This window comes from Lactuca serriola, chromosome 7 (genome assembly GCF_051521515.1).
Source record: "Lactuca serriola cultivar US96UC23 chromosome 7, Lser_US96UC23_V15, whole genome shotgun sequence".
Taxonomy (NCBI): Eukaryota; Viridiplantae; Streptophyta; class Magnoliopsida; order Asterales; family Asteraceae; genus Lactuca; species Lactuca serriola.
This window is the reverse complement of record NC_136414.1, coordinates 146,954,258-146,973,280: the sequence shown is the minus strand read 5'-3', so window position 1 is coordinate 146,973,280 and position 19,023 is coordinate 146,954,258.

The window sequence follows — 19,023 nt, the reverse complement described above, 5'->3', positions numbered from 1 at the left end:
AGCATAAGTGTTATGTTTTATAATAATCATCATGATAGTGGGAGCATAAATGTTATGACTGTATGATTATTAAGGCACGTATTGCAAGTTGGCAATATTAATTATAGAAAACAAGAGTTATACATTGCAAAGTCGTAAGGGTTGTAAAGTTGTTTTGCTATAATTAAGGGAGAGAATATTATGCTTCATTTCAAATCTAAAGGCTTAGGTTGAGAAATGTTAATAAATTTAGTCAAAGGTACATAGTGTGTTCTTAACATTTCGATTATGATTACGACATTCCTCTTCACAATTTGAATTTTGAGAACATTGCAAATAAAACATTATGCGTCATGTCCCATACGCTTCGGGTATAGGATCGATTAAAAATGCTTTAATGTTTGACCATTCTAAAATTTTCCAAATGTCGAGCGCATTTAGAGGGAAAAGGGACTAGAATTGGTTTTGACTAAAATAATTAAACAACTATCAAAGGACAATCCAAAGTTTGACGAGGATTGGTCGCTTGGGAGTAGTTGGAAGCATGGTATTGGATGGACCATATCGACATTATTATGAATAGAAAACATTCTATTAAGAATGAGTTGTCATATGGAAATTATGGAAATGTTTTCATATTGGATGGACCATATCGACATCATTACGAATAGATAAGATTCTATTAAGAATGAGTTGTCATATGGAAAATATGGAAGCGTGTCCATATTGGGAATTGAATATTGAAAATCTATGTCTAGATTAGAAACTTTTATGCAAAAGGATGTTCAAAGGAATGTACTTTGAGTGAGAGACATCATATCTAAGGAATTGTATTGTAACAATCTCCAATAGAGGACTTTGTAATATCATTGGCAATAATCTTTGTGACTTTGGTGCAGTGACATTACGAAAGGATGATTGCATAAAATGTTAGAATCAAGTATATTCTATAAGTGGGAAGAATTTGATATTCTTACACTTATGAAAAAGGATTTGGATTTGTGAAATGAGAATGATTGGAAATGTGTTCAATTTGATCTATTTCACAAAGTAAGAAACATAGGTAAACATTGTGTGCATGCTAGGAGCATGGGACAAGTGTAATAATTCAAGTAAGAAGTTGATTACCCGAAACGACAAATAATGAGTAATCGATATGGTGATAAATAAAAGAAGTTTTATTTATACTCAAAGGTTTGAGGCCATATGGGATTAGTATTATTGTTGTGTTTCAAATTTGCATGTTTTGACTTCCAGAATAATTGAATTTATTAAGAATAATTGAATTATTCGAACGGGCCACAGTCGTTCATATGTTGGAAGTAGGTATGAATGAAGACTGTCGTGAATTGGTGTGTGGAATGTCTAAAAGAGTATTAGACATAAGCAAATGTTTGCTGCAACGTTCATGAGTGCTTATGAATATGAATTTGAGCATTGGATTAAGCCCACGCTCACTTGGATCACTCCATGGATTGTGTCACGAGTGATTGGTGAGACGATAACATCTTATATTCTTGAAACCGAGATGTGTGAGTTGTATCTTGCGAATCGGTTGCACATTGATAATATGTAAACGCACGAGTAACTTTGTGTTATAAAACATATTGTTGTGTGTGATTCGGTGAGTGAGTGCAAGCGAACATTGTATCAAAGTTTATCCGTTCCTTTTATCCAAGGTAGGATAAAAGCGATATCTTTGGGCCCCTCGATGATTTAGTGATGACAAATGTAAATGCTCGGCCGGGCTAGGGCTAATTTGATTTGTTCAATTAGACAGTCGTCATAAATCGGAAATCGAGAAATAGTACAAAGATAATGATTAGAAATCATGTCTTACGATATCTAGAATGGAGGAATATATGATCCCTTATCTAAGGACACGCGTATCTGATAGGATCAGAGTTGACAGCGGCTTTGGAAAGCTACGATTGCAGATCAGGATCTGAAGTCATATGCAAAATAGTTATTAGACTTATCCAAGTGGGAGACTGTTGGATTAGTGTCTAAGTCCATAACTATTTTGGTATGTACTTGACCCGATGGTGCATGGTCCTTTTGGGTTGCCTTCACCAAAGCAACTTGATAGGATGAATTATGGAGAGAAAGGATTAAATATGATTTATTAATATATTATGAGAATAATATATTAAAGGAGAAATCATATTGTTTAATTAATATTAGTCAATAATTAATTGGTAATTAGTTTTGTGACTAAAAGAGTTTAATTAAAATTAAGGGACTAGAATTGTAATTATAAGATAATTGCAATTTGGGCCATGGATTGTCTTAAATGAAGGAGTGCACGAATTCTATGGGGAAACCCATAAGGAAATCGTCCAAGGCCCTAATTAAAGGAGTCCATGGGTTGCTTAGGGCTTAAGCATCCAAATTAGGGTTTCCTTGTTAGATAACCCTAATTGCCTAACTATATATAAGACCCTTATGACCCAAAAACGTGGTGAAGCTTTATTCTAGGGTTAGAACATGTTTTGGGCAGCCTCCATCCTCTCTCCTCTTAATCCTCTTGCTTATGGTGTTTGTGAACCATTAGAGGAGTGACAATTGTGACTCTAAGCTTTCTAAAGTCAATACAAGGAGATTTGGGATTGTTATTGCTACATAACAATCAAGGTAATATCTTAAACCCATTCTTTTGTTAATATGATTACTTGTATGCTAGAATTAGGGTTTATAGTCTTGGATAACTTGCATGTACAATAGGGAAACCTAGATCCAAGCATTAGGGTTTGTATGAGCACATAGGATGTTCGTAGGACCAAAACCCATCGTAAAACACATGCATGACTCCAAGGTAACATCCAAGATGGGAACTTCAGGAGCACAAGGTCGCCGACCGGGAACTCGAGCTCGGACCGGCTCCTGTCCGCATAACTCTTTTGACGACTCTGAGCGGTCAATAACCTCTGCCTGACCTGCTGAATCTGCACAGTCTTCTGCAACACAATCTCCGTACTACCGATAACAAGTTGCCCAACCTCTCCCCAGCAAATGGGAGTCCGACACCTCCACCCATACAACAGCTCAAAGGGTGGCATATCAATGCTCGAATGATAGCTGTTGTTGTAGGAAAACTCTGCCAAGGGCAAATACGTGTCCCAACTCCCCCCGAAATCCAACACACATGCCCGAAACATGTCCTCGAGCGTCTAAATCGTCCGCTCACTCTGTCCGTCAGTCTGGGGGTGATATGCGGTACTAAAATGCAACCTAGTACCCAACTCCACATGAAACTTCTTCCAGAATCTGGAAGTGAAACGCAAATCCCGGTCTGAGACAATCGAGATCGGCACTCCATGCCGTGATACCACTTCCCTCACGTACATCTCTGCTAACTTCTCTGCGGAAGAGCTCTCACTAATAGCAAGGAAGTAGGCGCTCTTTGTCAACCTGTCCACAATCACCCAAATTGCATCGACTCCCCTAGCAGTCCTTGGCAATTTGGTGATAAAATCCATGGTAATCTGCTCCCACTTCCATTCGGGAACCTCCAACGGCTGCAACTTACCATGTGGTCTCTAGTGTTCGGTCTTAACCCTACGGCAGGTTAAGCACCTCTCAACAAACCACGTGACATCCCTCTTCATACAGGGCTACCAATACTCTCTCCTCAGGTCTAAATACATCTTAGTGGCCCCGGGATGGATCGAGAATTTCAACCGATGAGCCTCCTCCATCAAAATGGTACGAGTCCCTCCCACAAACGGTACCTAGATACGCCCCTGGAATGTCATAAGCCCCCGACCATCGGTAACGAACTCCGAAACCAACCCAACAACTCGCTCTTTCTTCTGCATCTCAGGATGCATGGCCTCAGCCTGTGCCCCACGAATGGCGTCCAACACTGGAGCTATCACAGTCAATCTGAAACATACATCTCGCAACGGGGTGCTCTCCGCCCTGCGGCTCAGTGCATCGGCTACAACATTAGCCTTGCTCAGGTGGTACAAGATCTCACAATCATAATCCTTGACCACATCCAACCACCTCCTCTGTCGCATGTTTAGGTTGGGCTGATCCATCAAATACTTCAGGCTCTTGTGGTCTGTGTATATCGTACACCGAACCCCATACAGATAGTGACGCCAAATCTTGAGGGCGAACACCACTGCCCCCAACTTTAGATCATGGGTGGGATACCTCGTCTCATGAGGCTTCAGCTGCCTCGATGCGTATGCTATCACATGCCCTCTCTGCATCAGCACTGCTCCCAACCCCAAGATCGATGCATCACAATACACCACAAAGTCCTCCATCCCCTCTGGGAGGGCTAACACTGGGGCTTCACATAGCCTCTGGCGAAGCGTCTCAAAGGTGGTCTGATGCTCTGGTCCCCATGAAAAAGCGACACCCTTCCGGGTTAATCTGGTGAGTGGCACAACAATCTTGGAGAAATCCCTGATAAATCTCCGATAATAGCCTACCAACCCCAAGAAACTCCTGATCTCGGACGGTGACCTCGGCACCTCCCAACTCATCACTGCCTCCACTTTGGCCAGGTCAACCAAAATCCCCTTCTGGTTAACCAGGTGCCCTACGAACTGGACCTCTCGCAACCAGAAATCACACATGGAGAATTTGGCGTAAAGCCTCTCCGATCTCAGAACTCCAAGGATCTCCCTCAAATGCTCCTCATGCTGCTCTCTGGATCTCGAATACACCAAAATATCGTCGATGAACACGATCACCGACCGATCCAACATCGGCCTGCATACTCTGTTCATGAGGTCCATGAACATTGTCGGGGCATTGGTCAGTCTGAAAGGCATCACCACAAACTCATAATACCCATAACGAGTTCTGAACGCTGTCTTCTAGATATCCTCATCTCGCACCCTTACCTGATGATACCCCGACCTCAAATCGATCTTGGAGAACCAAGATGCTCCCAGCAACTGATCGAACAAATCATCGATCCTCGGCAACGGGTAATGGTTCTTGACCGTCATCTTGTTCAACTCCCGGTAATCAATGCACATCCGGTGTGAACCATCCTTCTTCTTGACAAAAAGGATAGGCGCTCCCCACGGCGAGCTGCTCGGCCGAATAAACCGCTTCCCCAACAGCTCCTGAAGCTGCGAGGATAACTCTTGCATCTTTGGAGGTGGAAGGCGATAGGGCACCTTGGCAATAGGCGCGACCCCCGGAACCAAATCGATACTGAACTCCACTTGCCTCACGGGAGGCACACCCGGCAACTCCTCTGGAAATACATCTGGGAACTCACGCACTATCGGAACCTCCTCAATTGACCTCGGTCTCTCTGAATCAACCCGCGTATCCATCACATACGCCACAAAGCCCTTACAGCCCTGCTGTAGACACTGCCTCACCCTAGCGGCCGAACAAAACGCTGACCCAGAACGTATACCCTCGCCGTACACCGTAAGAACTCCCCCACTAGGTTCTCGTATGGTCACCAGCTGTCGCTCGCAGTCGATAACCGCACCGAATCTGCTCAAACAGTCCATGCCCACAATGACACAGACATCACCCATCGTAATAGGAACCAAATCAATCAGGAACTCAACATCGAAAATCTCGAATACGCACCCACGGATCACCTCCGTGGCATATATCACCCTCTCGTCAGCTATGGAAACTCTCAGAGGCCGACTCAACGCCTCATGACTACCACTGATATGCTGACTAAAAGCCAGAGATACAAAAGACCGACTCGCACCCGATTTAAATAACACCAAGGCAGGTACAGAATTCACAAGAAAAGTACCTACGCATGACATAATATAAGCATACTATCTCAATATCAAAATAAATATACGAAAGAATACATACCAGCCACGACATTCGGCGCTGCGCGGACCTCTTCCGCGGTCAACTAAAAGGCTCTCCCTCGTGCCCTCGGCACCTCGGCCTTCACTGGCCGACTCTCGGTAGCTCTGATGGCGGCAGGGGCAGATCCCTGAGGTGCTCCCTGTGCTGATCCCCGCAACTGTGGACACTCTGCCTTCCAGTGTCCGGTCTGGTTGCAGTAAAAACATACTGCAAACCCCTTGGGGCAGTCCTTGGCCATATGCCCCTCCTTGCCACATTTGTAGCAAGACCCTACTCTGCACACTCCGTCGTGGCTCTTGTCGCACTTGCCACAAGTGCGGCCCCTCTGGCTCCCTGACCTCGAATCGGCGGGCTTGACCCGCTTGGCTACCGGCTGAGACTGCACCGGTCGTCGATCCCTCCCCTAAGACTCAGCCTCCTCCCTAGCCTGAGTCTCCAGCTCTATCTCCCTCTTCCGGGCATTTGCCTGAAGCTCGGAAAATGTCCGGTACGTCGAGTTCGCCACAAACTCACGTATGTTCCTCCTCAGAATGCTAAAATATCAACTCATACGTGCCTACTCGGAGGACACGTGCTCTGGGCATAACATCGCCCGCTCATGAAACATCCTCGTAATCACCGTAACTGACTCAGTACCCTACTTGAGGGTCAGAAACTCCTGGGCCAAACGCTCCCTCTCCACCTAGGGAACGTACTCATCTCGGAACATAGCAATGTACCTCTCCCAGGTCACTGCTGCAAGCTCAGCAGGCGTATAGTGCGCCGTCACAAACTTCCACCAGTCCTTCGCTCCCAAGCGAAGCTGGTTCAGCTTGAACCGGACTCTCAAATGCTCAGGAGACGAGCAAGTAAAGAAACACCCCTCTATGCCTAAAATCCATCTCATCTCCACAATCGGGTCCTGAGTCCCATCAAACTCCGGTGGTTTCGTGTTGCTGAACTCTCGGAACAGCAACACATCGCCACCCTGCGACCTCGTCGCAGCTATAGCTACAGTGGCTGCAGCTGCAGCAGCCTCAGAAAGAGCAGCGTGCTTCTCATCAAATGTCTCTATCAACGTGGTCTTGATAGACCCGAACATCTCTGGTATCTCTGCCCTGATGGCCGCAGCCACCTCCTCCTGGATGATCCTACGGATCTCCTCATCCCTTGTATCACTGGTCCCTGGCGTGTGGCGAGTCACGACCATGATCTCTCTCTCTGAAATACAATATAAGAATAATATCAGGGACTCGCTCGAGTATACTCACACTCGAATACTCCATCCTACTTGTTCCTTGGTACTCCATGGATTCTTACTTGGACTGTGCACTGACCCGGTGTCTTCAGTAGTACGGGCCCAATACTACCGTCCACACCGCATCAGCATCCACCCCAAGTCCTCCTCCCAGTGTCCTAAGTCCCAAGCACTCTACTTTCTTTAATCATATGATACTCGCAAACAGATCTCTCACAATCTGCTCGCTGCTACCTAACCACTCTGAAATATTCATAGTAGCAAGACTCCTAGACTCAGGCATCACATATCAGGCCACTCTAGTCCTAATAAGAATACCTAGTCCACTCTATCATGCATATCATAGCTCATCATATAACATATCACATCATATCTCATAACACTTATAATAATGGTATTTTGGGAAATCACCGTTCGGGCGTTGGCTGTTCATACACACGACTCTGCTCTGTTTGTCTCGCAAGTTCTTCTTTTGAAAACTTGTTTTATTATCACAATTTTCTCAAATCCTCAGTTTGAGTTCAGATACCCCCGAAGGTGCACCCGAATCCCTCAAACCTAGGCTCTGATACCAACTTGTAACACCGTAAAAATTAAAACAATTTTTCACATTTGAAAAACATTTTAATTAAAACCATTCATTCATAAATTGTCATAGCATCATGTTTTTAAATCAAAATGTCTTCCAAGATCAAAATACATCCAATCCCACATGTGTGTACGAATCAAGCCGGCGCCTTCCCGCGGTCATCACTGGTACCTGAAACACATAACACTGAACACTGTAAGCATAAGCTTAGTGAGTTCCCCAAAATACCACGCTAATCACATAATAGCCACTCGAGGCTGTAACTCTGTTGACCCTCTGGTCAATGTGTCTCAGTGGGGCCCTCCAGCCCCAACTCTCTATGGGCCCTCTGGCCCTAACTCTAGGGACCCGAAAGTCCCAACTCTGTAACTCTGAATCATGCATATCACATATCACAACAAATCACAACACATAATAACATGCAATCACACTGGCATATAACTCTATAATACTTTGTCTCTGAACTCTATTACCACACTAGGTAAAGTATAGTGAGAAGACTCACCTCGGGTATCTCGGTAAATCTCTGACTCGGTAAACGCTGGCCTAGCCTCCGCCTAATCATATGGAAATAATGCTCTATTTAATATAACTCTCAAAGGCTAGACTATGTTCTCTTAAGACACTCTCAGAAGGATAAAAGACCATTTTACCCCTCCCATAGCTCAAAGGCCCCACAATAGACCATACCCTAAAAGTCAACCAAAAGTCAACTCTCCGGGTTACGTTGCGCGTACCAGATGTGTACGCTGGACGTACCCGGCTACATCACAGAATCGGGGAGCGCCACCCAGTACGCGGCGCGTACTGGGGATTACGCCCGGCGTACTTCATGCTTCAGCCCTTTTTGCTCTTGAGGTCTTAAACAGTTAATACCTACGTCCATATTTTAGATCTGACCTCTTCTAAGCCCCTTAACCCATAAAGTTGATGACTTTAAGCCTTTGCACAGCTGAACAAGTCACTAACTCCCAAAATGATCCAACCTTGAACTCTAGAAGGCTTAAAACACATGCATGACTCCAAGGTAATATCCAAGATGGGAACTTTATGGCTCTACATCACTATTAACACTGAAATGGGGCAGATCTCAGACCATGGAGCATTTTACACTCATAAAGTCTCCACCTTTGGGGTTTTTTAGCCCTAAAAAGGACACATAGAACAACAACCAAAAGAAGAGGAAAGTTTTGAACTTTATACCTCCAAGAGTAGCTCTTTCCTCTGTAGATCCCAGATCCAAAATGGCACCTCAAGCTTTAGCCTCCAAGATCTCCTTTCCTCCTTCTTCTCCAAGCCACTAAAGCACCAACAAGCTCAAATCAACACTCTCTCACTCTAAGAACGATGGGGCTCTCTTTTAGGGTTTCACTCACTGATATGGAGGCTAAGGAATGAGCCATAATACCCTTTAAATAGTGCACAAGGAGGATTAGGGTTTTTGCACCTGGGCCGGGTACGCCCGACGTAACTCTAGGTACACCCAGCGTACCTTGGCGACTCCGCGTCCAAATTAAGCGCGTGAGTACGCGCAGCGTACCCCTCTGGTACGCCCAGCGTACTCACTTGCTACACATCATCCACTCAAGGACTAAATATGATAATTCGATAAAGAACAAGGATGAAAGAAATGCACCTGAATCTCGGGATGTTACAGCACGTCTCGGTCAGAAATCACAGAAACTGGCACTCCGTGTTGGATCGATATGAAGTGGGCACTCTTGGTTAACTGATCCACGATAACCCAAATCAAATCCCCCCCCCCCCCGGTGCAGTCCTGGGAAGCTTCGTGATGAATTCAATAGTAATATCCTCCCACTTTCACACAGGGATATCCAATGGCTGCAACTTGTCGTGTGGCCTTTAGTGCTCTTCCTTGACCTTCATGCGGGTCAGGCATCTCTCGACGTACCAAGCTACATCCCGCGTCATGCAGGGCCACTAGTAATTAAGGAGAAGATATCTGTACATCTTCGTCGCCCTGGGATGGATGGAAAATATGGATTTGTGAGCCTCATCCATCAAAATTTGCCGTACTCCGCCCCAGTACGGTACCCAAACCCTCCCATGCAGGATCACCAGCCCATGGTTGTCATAATCAAACAAGGCCACCTGGCCTATGATCCGCTCACACTTTTGGTGCTCCTCTTTCATACCCTCAACTTGCGCCTCTCGGATCCTCTCCAAAAGTGGAGTTACCACCGTCATCATCAAGAAAATGTCTCTGATCGGGGCTGCCTTGCGGCTAAGCAAATTCGTCACAACATTGGCCTTCCCCGGGTGGTAGAGGATCTCACAGTCGTAATCCTTCACCACATCTAGCCACCGAGGATCTCACAATAGATTTAATGCCGCCAAATCTTGAGGGCGAAAATAACCGCGCCAACTCTAGATCATTCGTCGGGTAGTTCGCCTCGTGAGGCTTCAGCTGCCTCGAGGCGTAAGCGATGACGTGCCCCTTCTGGATCAATAATGTGCCCAAAACCAAGATGGACGCATCATAGTATACTACAAAATCTTCCACGCCCTCTTGCAGGGCTAAAATAGGTGCCTCGCATAACCTCCATCTTAGCATCTCGAACGCTACCTGCTGCTCAGGCCCCCAGCAAAAGACAACGACTTTCTTCATCGGTCAGGTCAAGGGTACTGTTATCTTGGAGAAGTCCTGAATGAACCTCCGGTAATAGCCTACTAACTCAAGGAAACTCCGAATCTCAAATGGAGACTTCGGAACCTCGCATCTCATCACGACCTCCACTTTGGCCGGGTTGACCAAAATATCGTTCTGTTTGACAAGGTTCCCAATAAACTGCACCCCGCGCAATCACAACTCACACTTGGAGAACTTGGCGTACTAGCTCTCCCTCCTCAGCGTATCCAACACCTCTCACAAGTGCTCCTCATGCTACTCCTGCGTCTTGGAGTAAACCAAGATATCATCAATAAAGACGATCACTGACCAATCCAGCATTAGTCTGCATATGCGGTTCATGAGGTCCTTGAACACGGCAGGATCATTAGTGAGCCCAAAGGGTATCACCATGAACTCATAGTGGCCATAGCAAGTCCGGAAAGCAGTCTTCTGTACATCGTTGTCTCTGACCCTCATCTAATGGTAGCCTAAACGCAAATCTATCTTGGAAAACCAAGATGCCCCCTGTAGTTGGTCGAAGAGATCATCAATCATCGAGAGTGGGTAACGGTTCTTCATCGTCACCTTGTTCAACTCCTGATAGTCTATACACATCCGATGCGACCCGTCCTTCCTCTTCATAAATAGGATCAGGGCTCCCCAAGGCGAACTGCTTAGCCTAATGAATCCATTGTCTAACAGCTCCTACAGTTATGTAGAGAACTCCTTCATCTCAGGAGGAGCCAACCGATATGGTGCCTTGGCGATTGGAGCCGCACTAGGGACTAGGTCGATCCTGAACTCCACCTGCCCCTCTGGAGGTATTCCAGGCAGCTCCTCTGGAAATACGTCCAGGCACTCTAGCACCACTGGTACATCACTCACAGTAGCCTTACCCACCTCCCAGGTATCCATAACGTAGGTGACATACCTGCGCAACCCTGCTGAAGGTAGCGTGTATCCCTCGCTGTCAAACACAGAGCTGGTCCAAGTTGCGGCCTCTCACCCTAAATCACCAGCTCTCCCTCATTTGGGGCCCTGACACGTACCAACTATTGCACACAGTCGATCACTGCCTCATTTGGGCTCAGCCAATCCATGCCGATGATAACCTTGTTCCCACGCAATGGAATGGGAACCAAATCCACGAGGTAACACTCGTTATACAACCTCAAAACACAATCTCTGAAAACCTCAGATGCTCGGATAGATCGGTCGTCAGCTATCTGGATCTCTAAACGACAATCTAACATGCATGAAGACTCATAAAACCTCTTGCTAAGAGCAAGATAGACAAATGATCGGGTAGCCCTCGAGTCAAATAACACATGTACTGGAATGTCGTTCACATGGAACGATCCTAAACAAAACACATAAACATAACACATAAATATCATAAACGACATATAATAAGAGTCAACGAGAAGAAAACATACTCGTCACCACATCCAGTGCGGCAAGTTCCTCCTCGACGGTCAACTGGAAGGCTCGAATCCTGACCACTAGAGCATCTGTCTTACTCTGTCGGCCATCCGTGATCCACAAGGTCGTTGGAGATGGCGCCGCCACAGGCACTCCTAATGTCAATCTCGAACAATTGGCCCTTTATGGCCCTTCTGATTGCAATGGAAGCAAATTATGTTTGACGTATGAAGGGTGGGGGTAGGGGTAGTACAATCCCTACAAAAGTGCCCAAGCTTGTCGCACTTATAGTAGCCCGATGATCCCAATCTACAAACTCCCCCATGAGTCTTGTTGCATTTCCAACAACGGTTCCAGCCCTACTGGCCCTTCGACCTAGTGTCGGATCCCTTGGGTTTCTTCTCCAAAACCTTAGTAACTTACATAGCCTCCGCCTTCCTCTTCTAGATTTGCTCAATTTCAATCTCCCTCTCTCTCGCCCTGGCAATCATGTCCTCCAAGGTTGGGCATGTTGAGTAGCTGACATGTTTCTGGATGTCAGCTCTCAACATATCATAGTACCAAGTCTTCCTCATTTCCTCATCCCCCGCATACTGAGGTACCAGTAAGGCCCTCTTCCTGAACTTGGAAGTAATCTCCACCACCGACTCAATCGTCTGTCTCATGTCAAGAAACTCTTCGGCCAGCTACTGAATCTCCACAGCTGGCGCCAACTCAGCTCTAAACCTGGTCACAAAGTCCGACCAAGTCATATCCTCAATGGCTAGGGCTCCCAAATATACACTGAACGCCTTCACCAATCTCGAGCTCAGTCTCTCAAACAACCCGCAACATACCAGACCGTCAACTCCACAGGGTAGAAGCTCGTCAACTGAGCAGACTTGATGTTTATAATCCACCTCCTGGCAACAATTGGGTCCTTCACCCCGTGGAAGTTGCGCACCACATCCCCTAAAGTCCTTGAAGGAGAGTGTGTGTGTCCCTGACTGGCCAGATGCCATGTCACTCCTGAACGCCCTGAGACGCTCCACCATCAGCTCGATGATCCCTTCCTTGATCGACCCGAAAATCACTAGGGTCGCCCCAAGGATGCCTCTCATAATCTCATATGCGATGAACTCGCGTAGTCCGTCATCAACCGGCTCGGAACCTATACCCGAACCTGAACTTGATCCTGACCTAGACCCTGAACCTCCTGCTCTGTGACGTGTCCCCACCATTCTGAAACAAAACACATAATCGTCATGGTCATACATAACCTCGAGAGGTCTCACACACTCAACAAGTTCCCTGGTTCTTTCTTATCCCTCCTTGAGTCGAGTATGAATCCTCTGCTTTCAGTAGTACAGGCCCATACTACCTTCCACATCTATCCATACTTTCCTCAAGGATTGCCTTGACTTCACCAAGTCCCTTCTACTATTACTGCTCACTGTTCTAATCTTATCCTAGGCTTACCCTAGGGTAACTCTCCGACCTACTCTCCGCCATCAGCCGCATAAGAAATCCCTGCTACCTTTACCTAACTAGCTCGCGAATACCATTACATATCACTAAGACCAGATAATTCTTCGAATGAGAGGTCCTACCCTACAACGGCTGGACTCAAACAAGAGCTACGAAATAGGGTTAGACCTAACCTTCTGAAATTATTTAGTCCTCGCAATATGTAACTTAACGTATTTGTTTACTAGTTAGTAAAAGATAACTAGAACTCCTAAAAGCACAAACCAAATAGCATTCGAGCATTGAGTAACAAAACCAAGCATCTCCTATTCAGGCCATCATATCACTGACCAATCAGTTCCAGCATGAATTTCAATAAGCACATATAGCAGGCACATAAGGCATCTTCATAGATCCTTAGCCCTAATCTAGCATGCAGTTCTCATAAATGTAACAGGCATATAAGGAATCCTTCCTAGATCCCCAACCCTGATCTAGCATGCAGTTCTCATAATCATATCATATATCATAACAAACATGTATGGGTATCTTGGGGGCCGGTTGCACGCATCACACACCTTGTTCTTTCTCCAAAACTCCTTATTTTAAATTAAAAAAAAACTATTTTCTTGTAAAAAAAATCTTTTAAACCCTCGATTTGAGTCCAAATACCTCCGAAGGTGTGCCCGAATCCCTCAAACCAAGGCTCTGATACCAGCTTGTAACATCCCAAAAATATGGACCAAAAATTTCATTTTTTATATAACGATTCATAAAACAATTTTTTAGGAAAACATCATCAAGTTATTTCATATCATAAAAACCACAGATTATATGTCTCAAAAGCAGGTCATATAATAGTAACAATGTCAGAGTACAATCCCAATAATCTCATATGTGGAAAACATGTGTGTGATGTGCTGCTACCATGCCGACTCCTTTCCCTTCGAAGAAGAAGGACCTGAAACAAAAACAGAAAACTGTAAGCAAAAAGCTTAGTGAGTTCCCCCATCATACAACATACATACGGTCTAAGATATATGGGTACTGAACTACCCTTTCGGTCTCTTTAAACCGGTAACTGCCTAGCATATCAGTGTGCTGAGCTACCCCTTCAGTCCTATAGACCGGTACCTAGCCTAGGATATAAGGGTGTTGGCCTACCCCTTCGGTCCTTTCAACCGGTACCGGGGAGTATTTCACCCCCTACTCTACCACATAGCATCCTAGTGCATAAACATATAAATCATATACTGCTTAGCTTATCCGAGTGCCGACATACCCCTTCGACCCTATCGACTGGTACAGCGTCTATCCTGCCCCTCCTACCACTATCACATAACAGCATAACATACTAGCACATAAAGCATAACAGATAGTGACATAACAGATAATTATCACATATACAATCATCTCTACTATAACCCTTACTACTGGGTCGGTATTGGTGCCTTCGACCCACTTCTAGTAGAAGGCAACTCACCTCAATGTCATGAAGTAACTGAACTGTCCTCGGCTCTGGGATCAACACTCCTCAAACTCCTACATATAATATCTCTTTTAATTACTGTTTCCTACTCATAACCCCTTTAAGGGTAAACTCTAGTCATTGGTCAAGTCAAAGGTCAATACTCTAGTCAAAATCAACCTTCGGGTCCAAGTCAACATTTTGGTTGACTCAACTTGTCGAGTTGGTCTATTAACTCGTCGAGTTCTCGGGTCCAAAAAACTCTGGAGTCTTGATCCTACTCGCCGAGTTCTTCCATCAACTCGTCGAGTTCCCCTTCATACAAGTCGAGGCATTTCATTCACAACTCATCGAGTTCATCCCTGAACTTGTCGAGTTCCTGTTCATATCAGTTGGGACATTTTGCTCTCAACTTGCCGTGTTCATCCTTGAACTCGTCGAGTTCTTCTTCATATCAGTCAGGACATTTGCTCTCAGCTCACCGAGTTCATCCTTGGACTCGTCGAGTTCTTTGATCTTCAAATCCATAAACACGTCCAACTCGCTGAGTCATCTTCTAGACTCAGAGTTTGCTCAGTAACAGAAAAGTTTGGGGGACCACAACCCAACTCGTTGAGTCGTATGAACAACTCGTCGAGTCCCCCATAGTCAAAATCCATATAGTTGATTTTTGTTGGGCTTAATGTATCCAAAACGTAGATATGGTTCCCTCGGGTCGATATATCACGTAAAGTTTCTAACTTTACATGCATGCATGGGTTATTTAGCTCAAATAGCCCTAAAAAGTGGTTCATATGATGCATAGGACTCCCATGGCCATAAAGTTGGCACCTTTATGCCATGAAGTCCCTCAAAGGCTCTGGATCTGAATTTATTACCCCAATACATGCTTGCATCCATGAATGGTTCCATATTATGCTCCATATGGTCCTAAACTACCCTACGGAGAGATCTAGTAAACAAATAGACAAGGTATAGACTTTATTCCTCAAATGAACTTGATATGGAGTTCTTCTTTTGGATCCAAAGCTCCTTCCTACAACCAAGCACTTCCAGCTTCCACTCCTTCAAGAAAACACCAAGGAATCACTCCTTTTTCACTCTCACACACACTTACAATGCTCAAGATCACAAATTAGGGTTTGCTGGACTATAGGAGGCAATGAGGGAGGCAACAATGGGGGTATTAAGGTCTTTAAATAGGGTGCAAACCCTGAAAATTAGGGCTTCACTCTGGCAGCCCTACTCGTCGAGTCGAGGCTTCTCGACTCGTCGAGTGGACTTCAAGTCCCACATCCAAAATCCCATTCCTACTCGACGAGTTTAGGGCCTCCAACTCGTCGAGTCCCTTTGCAAAAATGAATAATTCTTTATTAAAATACATACCAGGAACCGGGCGTTACACATAGGCCAGTAGATATAAATAAATGTTGTAATGCCTATGTTGTTTTGTTTATGCTTTTGATTTGTATCGAACATGACATCCCGGGGTTTTAATATAATGAAATACATTTCTTCAGAAATGCTTTGATAAATCTTTATCATATTTATCTTTTGGGAACAAATTCCGCAACACTTTTCTTTAAAAGGTTACTCTGATTTTCAAACAAAATATAAACAAATCGGTCTTTTCTGGCCGTGAAAATGGGGATGTCGCTATATATATATATATATATATATATATATATATATATATATATATATATATATATATCAAATACATTCCTAACACATATTCCATGCATTAAGCATTTAGTTCACATGTATACTCTTTAACAAATATATAACACTTTAATTAATACTTGTGTTAAAGATATATGTTTATGAAAGGGACTATGCACCCACTTGATAGAGTGATAACTTGAAATTCGGGTTGCACTTCGCTCTAGCAAATAGCTTTTCCTTTGATGTGACAGAGATTCCCTAGACAAAAGTCTGGAAAATGCATTGACAAAGCTTCTACTCGAAGGCTACTACTTGTCAGTCATTCATGGGTCATAGGCCTTCGCCAGAATACTAAGATCTAAGGTAAAATTGCTATAAGTCGAAGAATATCGAGAGAGAAAGCTTATTAGGGATGAGATATGAGAAGCTTATACGAAAGCGAGTATTTATATCCGAAAAAAGATATGTGTGTTGTGTCACGCAAATGGTCGGGGTACTGACGTGCCCTTCTCTAAGTGGTGCCAAGTGTCAAGCATCTGGTGGAGTTTCAGTGTGTGTCGCGGATCTTGTCTGTGCGTGCGGCTGTGCAAAGATTTTTCTGTTTTCTTAAATAATTCATATCTGCTTTATACGAGCTCCATTTTCGACGAGTTTTATATCTACATGTAGCTATCGATGAGATCTATAACTTTTATTTAGACTCAGTCAGGTAATTTTGAATTTATTTTCAAGTTATATTTTTAACAAGCTTAGATTGTTAAAGTCCGTTAAAAATTCATAACTCTCTCGCCCGTTAATAAGAAGAGAAACCCTCAAGAGTTAATTGAGTCTACTAATTGTTCTTAGGTGTATCTTGCTTAGAAGGTGAAAATTCAGTGGGGCATAGAAGGTGATAAGAACCCGGAATATTTCCATGGGGTTCTTGATCACAAGAAGCGTCAAACTGCTATTCGTGGTCTCGTAATTGATGGATTTTGGGTTTATAACCTACTTCGGGTTAAGGAGGGGTTTCATGCGTACTATCAATGTCTCTTTTTGGATCATACGACTTTGTAACACCAACAGATTTGGACTAGTTAATTAAGATATAATAAACGTTAAGAATGACTTTTTGATAAAAGATTATTTAGGATAAATAATCATAACCAAACTTATAGTATATGCGACAAGGATTTCGTACATATAAAAAACGCTAAATCCAACTTCGTATTAAGAAGTTATGCTTCTTTGAAGTTTTGCAATTAAATCGTCACGACTCTACATATCGTAAAAAGCAAATTTTTGATAGATTACTTATCAGCCCATATGATCTAAACGAAAGTCGTAGAAGCCATGAAACCGAGAGCATGCATATAAAGAAAGCCTAAATCTAACTTAATGAGAGGAAGTTATGATTTTTTTTTAATATTTTAGCGTAGCAGTATACGACTTAGAAACCAAAATTAAAATCGGCCAATTGGTAGGAAAACCAATCTAAACTAGAGCTGAAGATCTCGTCAATACATATCGGTCGATATAAAGACAGTCAAGAACGAACGTTAGCAGATCCTGAGCATTAGCATCCCTCACTATGAGATTGGATTTAAGCAGTTGAAGTTTCTTTTTGAAAATTACCCATGGATTATCCGAAACTTCCCCCAAAAAATCAATCGACCAAGTATCCTGCACAATAACATCAAAGCCTCTCATATCAAACCAAGAATGGAAAACATGAAATAGGGTAGGACCATAATCAACTAGATGCTCCAACAAAAGAATAAGAGGATGATGAGAGATCTTTTTTATTTCCAAGATAAGACCTTAAAGATGTGGAAAAGAAAAAAAAAACATTAGTGACAAAGAATCTATCAAGTTTGCTAATTTTTAATAGAGTTTCCTATGGTTCAATATATAAGACGATGCACATATATTGTTTATTTTTCTTTACTATCAAAAACTAGAGTTTATTGACTCAAATATATTTTATATATACATCATTACCGATTAATTTGATATAGTTGGTTAATTGTATTTAAAATATCATTTATAACTATATATGTATTTGGCAAAACAATATAAGTCTTAAATTATAAAATATATCTCAACAAATATCGAATCCGTATAATGTCCGAAAACAAAATATTACTAAATACATAATTATTATTATTTTACGACCTATCTAAACTTTGTAATCGATAGCTAACATCGTAAAATATACATAGTCAATTATTGTCGAAGATACTAGTCTTACAACTCTGCAAGACAAATAAAAAAAGAAAGTCATGAACCAATCCCTAACTTCCCGTTGAGTCTTTGAGAAACATTAACCCATATCCGCAGGGGCGGACCTAGGAGTGGTCCATGGTGGCACCGACAACCCCTAACTTTTCCGGCCGTAGTGGAAAATTTTTCGAAATTTTTATTTTTTCTATTACCGTACAACCTCTAACTCTCCCGTGCAACCCCTACTGTAAAATTTTGCGTCTACCCCTGCATATCCGATATGTTAACATCATAAATCTCAAAAGGAAATTGATCAAGAAACATTAACTTGGATTCAATCTTTAATTTCAGAAACATTAAACCTAGATTTAGTAATTGATTCAAGAAACATTAAATATGCATCTTCGATTTCAAGAGCATTAACCCAAATACATCTTCATATGGCGCAATGGCAGGTGGGAGGCAAAATGACGATTGTGAGGAAGGGTGGTGTCAATTGCCATCGTTGGTAAGAAGGGAGGATGAAGAGTGGCGAATTTAAAACAAAAATTCATGTAGTTCCCAAA